This window comes from Ranitomeya variabilis, chromosome 2 (genome assembly GCF_051348905.1).
Source record: "Ranitomeya variabilis isolate aRanVar5 chromosome 2, aRanVar5.hap1, whole genome shotgun sequence".
In the NCBI taxonomy this organism is placed as follows: domain Eukaryota; kingdom Metazoa; phylum Chordata; class Amphibia; order Anura; family Dendrobatidae; genus Ranitomeya; species Ranitomeya variabilis.
The window spans coordinates 579,459,117-579,469,094 of NC_135233.1; the positions used below are offsets into that span (position 1 = coordinate 579,459,117).

The window sequence follows — 9,978 nt, forward strand, 5'->3', positions numbered from 1 at the left end:
CCAGACGTGCAGGTTGGCAGAGAACTCCGCTGTTAGGAAAGGACCAACAGGGATCGTAAGTCCAGGCTTGGGACTGCAGAGGAACAAGATCCAAAACATAATACACAAGCAATGAAACAGAACAGGTGCTGGCTTTATATACAGCTTTGGCAGGAAGCAAGATGGCCGACGTGAAACATCAAGATCCATGTTATCTAAGGGCAAGTCTAAGGGCAAGAGAAACAGATTCCAGGACTAGATACTGACAACAGAGGACGATCCAGGTTGTGTTTTTCTGCACCAGGTTCTGTGTGGAAAATAAAAGAAAAACATTAGTTACATTTTTTTTAAATAATAGTAAGACATCACAAAAGATACCCATGTTCGCTGAGCAAGCGCAGGCCTCAGAAAAGCAAAAATACGGTGGTATTTGAGCAGCACCACTCTTAAGCCTAATCTCCTCTTTCATGTTTTTGTTGAAGCGATCCTTCATCGACCACCAACGGACTCTTATTTTCCTCACTGTGAAGGTGGAAAAAAAGGAAAAAAATAATTATAAAACAATTCACCTACATTTACAGGTTCACTGGCGCATCATACCACATTGCAATACTTACCAAAATCCTTTCTGGCATGTGGCATGGCACGGTCCCCATCATTCAGAAGTGATCTGGCCACTTCTTCCCAGAGTCGTCGAATCACAACAATGTCAGAGTGCTGACTATCACGGGTGTCCCACAACGGTACTCGCCCTTGCACAAGGTTAATTAGTTGCTCGTTGTCAATGTCCTGTTTGGCTTCTTCCCGTTGTGGAACCTATAGATCAAATAAAACAAAAGAATTTTACGTAAAGCTGAAAACAAATTCAAATACAACTATGATGAAAAGACTACTTACACCCCATCTTTCCTCCTGAGACACATGAGCCCGACGACCCTGGGAAGATTCATTTCCTCTTAACTGCTCCTGCTCTTCATCACTGGAAGGTACCTGTAACGAAATTATATGATTTAACACATGTATAGTATTGCCAGTCAATACATACCAATCAGTATAGCAAATGTGATTACATTATCGGTGTCATGTCCACCCTGGGAAGCAGTCGGTTCTTCACTTGAGGACATGGCTGAAGAGCAGGCAGCAGTCAAGTGAGACACTACAGAAAAGAACAGATAAGAAAAATTAAACTTGTTAAGAGCCAAACACAATATAGCTAAAAAAAAGAAAAACAATGCACACCAACATCACAGCAGTCAGCACAGGACAGGGACAGATAGCAGCACCGGTACAGATGGCAGCACCAGGACAGATGGCAGCACCAGGAGAGACGGCAGCACCAGGAGAGACAACCAGTCTGCAAGGAACAGAAAAAGCAGTGAGAGAGATAGAAAGTTTCAAAGCTTCTATACTTACATAGACAGTGTTGTCCTCACCACTACAGCAGCACCAGGAGAGATGGCAGCACCAGGACAGACGGCAGCACCAGGAGAGACAGCAGTACCAGGAGAGACAACCAGTCTGCAAGGAACAGAAAAAGCAGAGAGACAGACATTTTCAAAGCTTCCATACTTACATAGACAGTGTTGTCCTCACCACGACGGCAGCACCAGGAGAGATGGCAACACCAGGAGAGACAACCTGTCTTCAAGGAACAGAAAAAGCAGAGAGACAGACATTTTCAAAGCTTCTATACTTACATACACAGTGTTGTCCTCACCATGACGGCAGCAACAGGAGAGATGGCTCACCAGGAGAGACGGCAGCACCAGGAAAATGGCAGCACCAGGATGGCGGCAGCAACAGGACGGCAGCAGCAATAGGACTGGAGCAGCAAACAGTCTACAAGTAACAAAAAAAAAATTAGGACAGAGTACAGACAGCAAAGGCAAACAAACATTTTCAAAGATAAAATACTTACATCCAGAGTCTTGTGCATGCTTCCAGCTTCTTGAGAGTAATGGATTTCCTTTCTCCATACCCCTTTTATACATCAGGAATTTTGTAGGTGGTAACATCATTTCCTGGACATGATTAGTGTGAAGTATGCATGCGTATCGAACGCATGGGTACGCATGTCCTTGCGTACCAATGCGTTCCCATAGACAGTAATGCGTTTTTTTTTATGCACTCCTCCGCATGTGGACGATTGCGCAATATTTGACGCTTCAAAAAATGCAACATGTTGCGTTCTCCGGACACCGCCGCACATCGCGAAATGACGCATGTGTATGCATCCGCATGTGAACGCATACAAACGCATGTCCCTGTGTACACCATGTCAAAGATATGACGCATGCGGATGTGTGCGGATCATACGCTGCACACAAAAATGCCAATGTGAACCCGGCTTCAGGGTGCTGCTGTATGTACTAAAATTGAGTGTCTAAAAGCATCTATCAACAATACTATAGCCAGATAACAAAGACACTCTTTACCTACAACTCTGAAATAGTGAGCATACTACAATTTCTTTTAATGTATAATCTGGTCACCTTCATAATACATTTACAGTCAGGTTCAATTTTTTGTATAGCACTTAAGCACTTTATGGGTGTTGGTGACAGCTTGATGAGGGATTTCCTTTTTTTAGGGTCAGACAGGGTGAGCCTACATTGAGCGGGGGCGCCACGATGTATTCCCTAGGATGCCAACTTATGCTGCCAGATAGGGAAATGGAGTATTAATATCTGTTCCCATAGGCTATTTTCATGAAATATTTCCTTAACCTGGTGTATGAGAACCAATGTCTGATCCACTCATCAAGATTCGTGCTTTTTATTTTATTGAATAGAGCTTTTTTTAGAGGTATAAATAAAAACTAATATTTAGGTCTGTTTTTTTGCTGTTTTTTTTATTAAGATACCAAACCATAATTTATCTATTGGGTTTTCTTCTAAGAAAGCTGTGCCTGCGCTGCAACAGCATATCGTAGACAATATCACCTGTTCCTTGAAAAAATCTATGTTTACCATGGTGCATTTCACCACTGACCCCTTAATGAGCAAAAATGGGCAGGGGCATTACATCTAACTGACTGGGTACTGGGTGACTCTGGTGGCTGCGGGGGCAGGTGGTCAAGTGGCTGCTCCACAAGTCTTGGAATCTCCAAGGCTTGCAGGACAAGCCTCTGTATCTAACACTTCCTCCACAATTTCTGGTGACTACCTCTTGAAGCTCATCAAGAGAATGCCAAGAATGTGCAAAGCAGTCATCAAAGCAAAAGGTGGCTACTTTGAAGAAACTAGAATATAAGACATAATTTCAGTTGTTTCACACTTTTTTGTTAAGTATATAATTCCACATGTGTTAATTCATAGTTTTGATGCCTTCAGTGTGAATGTCCAATTTTCATAGTCATGAAGATACAGAAAAATCTTTAAATGAGAAGGTGTGTCCAAACTTTTGGTCTGTACTGTATGTCAGTGACTAATACTGTTAGTAGTATGTGTGTGTAAAATTTGGTACCTGTATGTATTTAATAAAAGAATGTATTCACTGAAAAAACTGGCGTGGGCTCCTGCACAATTTTCTCCGCCAGAGTGGGAAAGCCAGAGAGTGAGGACAGATATTAATAGCCTAGAAATGAACCATGAATATTGCCCCCCCTCGGCTAAAAACATCTGCCCCTAGCCACCCCAGAAAAGGCGCATCTGTAAGATGAGCCTATTCCGGCACTTAGCCTCTCTTTTCCCGCTGCCCTGTAGCGGTGGCATATGGGGTAATTAGGGATTCATGTCACCTTCATGACACGTCAATTAAAAGGATTGCTAAAAGTGACCAATGTCATAAAAAGTGGAGACGTAGCGTAGGTTGTCAGAATTAAAATGCATTCAAAATCATTTGATTTATAAATTCCTGCACTGTACTTATTTCAAAAACGTGTATATATATATATATATATATGTATCCTTTTATTATTTACTCCTCTTCTTGATGATCAATTCACATTCTAAAATGAAAACAAAACTTTAAAAAAAATTTTTTTTTTCCCCTTCTTTTTTTTTAAATATATTTTTTATTTTTGTTTTTATTTGTACCTTTTGGTTTTCTGTTTATTGGATAAAGGGATGGGTTTGTGAGTACTTGTGTTTCTATAAATCGGCATCAAACGAAATTGTAATTAATTGTTTTGGGATGTTTTGATGACCACATTCTTGTGTCGCATCTCAGCGTTGATGACGTACAATCTGAACGGGCGCCTGCTCACTGCAGTGTCCTGTTTCGATTCCAATTGTGTTTGTATAGCAGAGCACATAAGAGGGGAGATCCACAGTTGCAGAACATCCAGGGAGCCACCCCTACTTGGTAAAAGGCCCCAGACTGTTCTGGTACCCAACACACAAACTTTTTTTTAACTGTTTCGCTGAACCCGCTGGACCTAAACATCCATTGGTCCATCCAACACATCTTTTTAGGCATTCCTATCACATCCCCTCATTAACCCCTTTCTGCCATCGGATGGAATAGTACTTCCGATGGCAGATCCCCAGCTTTGATGTGGGCTCCAGTGGTGAGCCCGCATCAAAGCCGGGACGTGTCAGCTGTTTTGTACAGCTGACATGTGCCCGCAATAGCGACGGGTGGAATCGTGATCCACCCGGCGCTATTAACTAGTTAAATGCCGCTGTCAAACACTGACAGCAGCATTTAACAAGCACTTCCAGCAATCCGTCCGGAAATGCGCTCACCGGTGTCCCCCATCACGTGATCATTAAAATGCAATTACGGGTGATCAAAAGAATGTATGCACCAAAATCATATCATTAAAAGCGTCAGCTCAGCACGCAAAAAAAATAAGCCCTCTCCCAGGTCCAGATCACGAAAAATAGAGACGCTACTGGTATCGGAAAATTGCGCAATTATTATTTATTTTTTTTAGCAAAGTTTGGAAATTTTTTCACCACTTACCGTATTTTCCGGCGTACAAGACGACTTTTTAACCCCTGAAAATCTTCTTAAAAGTCGGGGGTCGTCTTGTACGCCGGGAATCGCCTTGTACGCCGGGTGTATATGGTGGGTGGGGGGGGGGAGTGGTCCTGATGACGACGAGGGGGCGTCTCACAGGAAAGTGAGTATCCCCCATTACCTTATCGTAGCGCTGCAGCGTGGGGTCTCTGTGCTGGGAGCGGCGGCTGCTGTGATGTGGTGCGGCGGCTCCTCTTCTGCAGTGTGGGGCCTCTGGTGCTGTGGGGCGGTGGCGGCGGCGTATCTTCATGCAGTCGGGGCTCCTCCGGCATCTCAAAGCCTGGAAGCCCCGCCGGCAACTCCATCGGTGTAATGCAGTGGCCTCCGGGAAAATGGCCGCTGCTTAGATTCAGATCTCGTGTCCCGAGATTTCGGGACGAGATCTGAATCTGAGCATGCGCAGCCCCCAGCGGCCATTTTCCCGGAGGCCACCGCATCGCACCTATTGAGCTGCCTCCGGGAAAATGGCCGCTGCTCAGATTCAGATCTCGTCTCCCGAGATCTCGGGACGAGATCTGAATCTGAGCAGCGGCCATTTTCCCGGAGACCACCGCATTGTACCGATGGAGTTGCCGGCGGGGCTTCCAGGCTTTAATGAGATGCCGGAGGAGCCCCGACTGCATAAAGATACGCCGCCGCCGCCACCCCACAGCACAGAGGCCCCACACTGCAGAAGAGGAGCCGCCGCACCACAGCACAGCAGCCGCCGCTCCCAGCACAGAGACCCCACGCTGCAGCGCTATGATAAGGTAATGGGGGATACTCACTTTCCTGTGAGACGCCCCCTCGTCGTCATCAGGATCACTCCCCCCCCCCAAAAGGCACATATTCACCGGCCCTATAAGACGACATACGGTGTATAAGAAGACCCCCGACTTTTAAGAAGATTTTATTTTTTAACTGGTAAAGTTGGGGGGTCGTCTTATACGCCCAGTCGTCTTATACGCCGGAAAATACGGTACATAAAAAATACCTTAGATATGTCTGGTGTTATGAACTCGTAATGACCTGGAGAATCATAATGGCAGGTCAGTTTTAGCATTTAGTTAACTTAGCAAAAACGCCAAAAAAAGTGTGGGATTGTACTTTTTTTGCAATTTCACTGCACTTGGAATTTTTTTCCCATTTTCCAGTACACAACATGGTAAAACCAATGGTGTTGTTCAAAAGTAAAACTCGTCCCGCAAAAATAAGCCCTCACATGGCCATATTGATGGAAAAATAAAAAAGTTATGGCTTTTGGAAGGAGGGGAGCGAAAAACAAAAACGCAAAACCAAAAAAAGCTTTGGTCATTAACCCCTTCACCCCCAAGGGTGGTTTGCACGTTAATGACCGGGCCAATTTTTACAATTCTGACCACTGTCCCTTTATGAGGCTATAACTCTGGAACGCTTTGACGGATCTTGGCGATTCTGACATTGTTTTCTCGTGACATATTGTACTTCATGTTAAAGGTAAAATTTATTCGATATAACTTGCGTTTATTTGTGAAAAAAATGGAAATTTGGCGAAAATTTTGAAAATTTTGCAATTTTCCAAATTTGAATTTTTGTGCCCTTAAATCACAGACATATGTCACGCAAAATACTTAATAAGTAACATTTCCCACATGTCTACTTTACATCAGTACAATTTTGGAACCAAAATTTTTTTTTGTGACGGAGTTATAAGGGTTAAAAGTTGACCAGCAATTTCTCATTTTTACAACACCATTTTTTTTTAGGGACCACATCTCATTTGAAGTCATTTTGAGGGGTCTATATGATAGAAAATACTCAAGTGTGACACCATTCTAAAAACTGCACCCCTCAAGGTGCTCAAAACCACATTCAAGAAGTTTATTAACCCTTCAGGTGTTTCACAGGAATTTTTGGAATGTTTAAATAAAAATGAACATTTAACTTTTTTTCACACAAAATTTATTTCAGCTCCAATTTGTTTTATTTTACCAAGGGTAACAGGAGAAAATGGACCCCCAAAGTTGTTGTACAATTTGTCCTGAGTACGATGATACCCCATATGTGGGTGTAAACCATTGTTTAGGCGCATGGCAGAGCTTGGAAGGGAAGGAGCGCCATTTGACTTTTCAATGCAAAATTGACTGGAATTGAGATGGGACGCCATGTTGCGTTTGGAGAGCCCCTGATGTGCCTAAACATTGAAACTCCCTACAAGTGACACCATTTTGGAAAGTAGACCCCCTAAGGAACTTATCTAGATGTGTGGTGAGCACTTTGACCCACCAAGTGCTTCACAGAAGTTTATAATGCAGAGCCGTAAAAATAAAAAATCATATTTTTTCACAAAAATGATCTTTTCGCCCCCAATTTTTTATTTTCCCAAGGGTAAGAGAAGAAATTGGACCCCAAAAAATGTTGTGCAATTTGTCCTGAGTACGCTGATACCCCATATGTGGGTGTAAACCATTGTTTGGGCGCATGGCAGAGCTTGGAAGGGAAGGAGCGCCATTTGACTTTTCAATGCAAAATTGACTGGAATTGAGATGGGACGCCATGTTGCGTTTGGAGAGCCCCTGATGTGCCTAAACATTGAAACTCCCTACAAGTGACACCATTTTGGAAAGTAGACCCCCTAAGGAACTTATCTAGATGTGTGGTGAGCACTTTGACCCACCAAGTGCTTCACAGAAGTTTATAATGCAGAGCCGTAAAAATAAAAAATCATATTTTTTTCACAAAAATGATCTTTTTGCCCCCAATTTTTTATTTTCCCAAGGGTAAGAGAAGAAATTGGACCCCAAAAAATGTTGTGCAATTTGTCCTGAGTACGCTGATACCCCATATGTGGGTGTAAACCATTGTTTGGGCGCATGGCAGAGCTTGGAAGGGAAGGAGCGCCATTTGACTTTTCAATGCAAAATTGACTGGAATTGAGATGGGACGCCATGTTGCGTTTGGAGAGCCCCTGATGTGCCTAAACATTGAAACTCCCTACAAGTGACACCATTTTGGAAAGTAGACGCCCTAAGGAACTTATCTAGATGTGTGGTGAGCACTTTGACCCACCAAGTGCTTCACAGAAGTTTATAATGCAGAGCCGTAAAAATAAAAAATCATATTTTTTCACAAAAATGATCTTTTCGCCCCCAATTTTTTATTTTCCCAAGGGTAAGAGAAGAAATTGGACCCCAAAAAATGTTGTGCAATTTGTCCTGAGTACGCTGATACCCCATATGTGGGTGTAAACCATTGTTTGGGCGCATGGCAGAGCTTGGAAGGGAAGGAGCGCCATTTGACTTTTCAATGCAAAATTGACTGGAATTGAGATGGGACGCCATGTTGCGTTTGGAGAGCCCCTGATGTGCCTAAACATTGAAACTCCCTACAAGTGACACCATTTTGGAAAGTAGACCCCCTAAGGAACTTATCTAGATGTGTGGTGAGCACTTTGACCCACCAAGTGCTTCACAGAAGTTTATAATGCAGAGCCGTAAAAATAAAAAATCATATTTTTTTCACAAAAATGATCTTTTTGCCCCCAATTTTTTATTTTCCCAAGGGTAAGAGAAGAAATTGGACCCCAAAAAATGTTGTGCAATTTGTCCTGAGTACGCTGATACCCCATATGTGGGTGTAAACCATTGTTTGGGCGCATGGCAGAGCTTGGAAGGGAAGGAGCGCCATTTGACTTTTCAATGCAAAATTGACTGGAATTGAGATGGGACGCCATGTTGCGTTTGGAGAGCCCCTGATGTGCCTAAACATTGAAACTCCCTACAAGTGACACCATTTTGGAAAGTAGACCCCCTAAGGAACTTATCTAGATGTGTTTTGAGAGCTTTGAACCCCCAAGTGTTTCACTACAGATTATAACGCAGAGCCGTGAAAATAATTTTTTTTTTTTTTCTCAAAAATGATTTTTTAGCCCCCAGCTTTGTATTTTTACAAGGGTAACAGAATAAATTGGACCCCAAAATTTGTTTTCCAATTTGTCCTGAGTACGCTGATACCCAATATGTGGGGGGGAACCACTGTTTGGGCGCATGACAGAGCTCGGAAGGGAAGGAGCGCCATTTGGAATGCAGACTTAAATGGATTGGTCAGCAGCCGTCACGTTGCATTTGCAGAGCCCCTGATGTACCCAAACAGTACAAACCCCCCACAAGTGACCCCATATTGGAAACTAGACCTCCCAAGGAACTTATCTAGATGTGTTTTGAGAACTTTGAACCCCCAAGTGTTTCACTAAAGTTTATAGCGCAAAGCCGTGAAAATAAAAATTCTTTTTTTTTTTTCACAAAAATGATTTTTTAGCCCCCAGTTTTGTATTTTCACAAGGGTAACAGGATAAATTAGACCCCAAAAGTTGTTGTCCAATTTGTCCTGAGTACGCTGATACCCCATATGTCGGGGGGAACCACTGTTTGGGCGCATGACAGAGCTTGGAAGGGAAGGAGCGCCATTTGGAATGCAGCCTTAAATGGATTGGTCTGCAGGCGTCAGGTTGCATTTGCAGAGCCCCTGATGTACCCAAACAGTACAAACCCCCCACAAGTGACCCCATATTGGAAACTAGACCTCCCAAGGAACTTATCTAGATGTGTTGTGAGAACTTTGAACCCCCAAGTGTTTCACTACAGTTTATAATGCAGAGCCGTGAAAATAAAACATCTTTTTTTTCCCACAAAAATGATTTTTAGCCCCCCAAATTTTTATTTTCCTAAGGATAACAAGAGAACTTGGACCCCAGAAGTTGTTGTTCAATTTGTCCCGAGTACGCTGATAACACATATGTTGGGGTAAACCCCTTTTTGGGCGCACGGGAGAGCTCGGAAGGGAAGGAGCACTGTTTTACTTTTTCAACGCAGAATTGGCTGGAATTGAGATTGGACGCCATGTCGCGCTTGGAGAGCCCCTGATGTGCCTGGACAGTGGAAACCCCCCAATTCTACCTGAAACCCTAACCCAAACACACCCCTAACCCTAATCCCAACGGTAACCCTAACCACACCCCTAGCCCTGACACACCCATAATTCTAATCCCAACCCTAATCCAAACGTAAATGTAATCCA

At 43.3% G+C, this 9,978-nt stretch overlaps 1 long non-coding RNA gene across 1 annotated transcript; it reads right to left on the reverse strand.

Annotated features, from left to right (window-relative positions):
• Window positions 1-408: 408 nt before the first annotated feature.
• Window positions 409-893, reverse strand: LOC143809737 (uncharacterized). The gene is made up of 3 exons (XR_013222424.1): window positions 877-893; window positions 597-795; window positions 409-501 (listed from the first exon to the last, which is right to left on the reverse strand). It is a non-coding gene; the product is annotated as an uncharacterized LOC143809737 (long non-coding RNA).
• Between the last annotated feature and the right edge of the window lie 9,085 nt (window positions 894-9,978).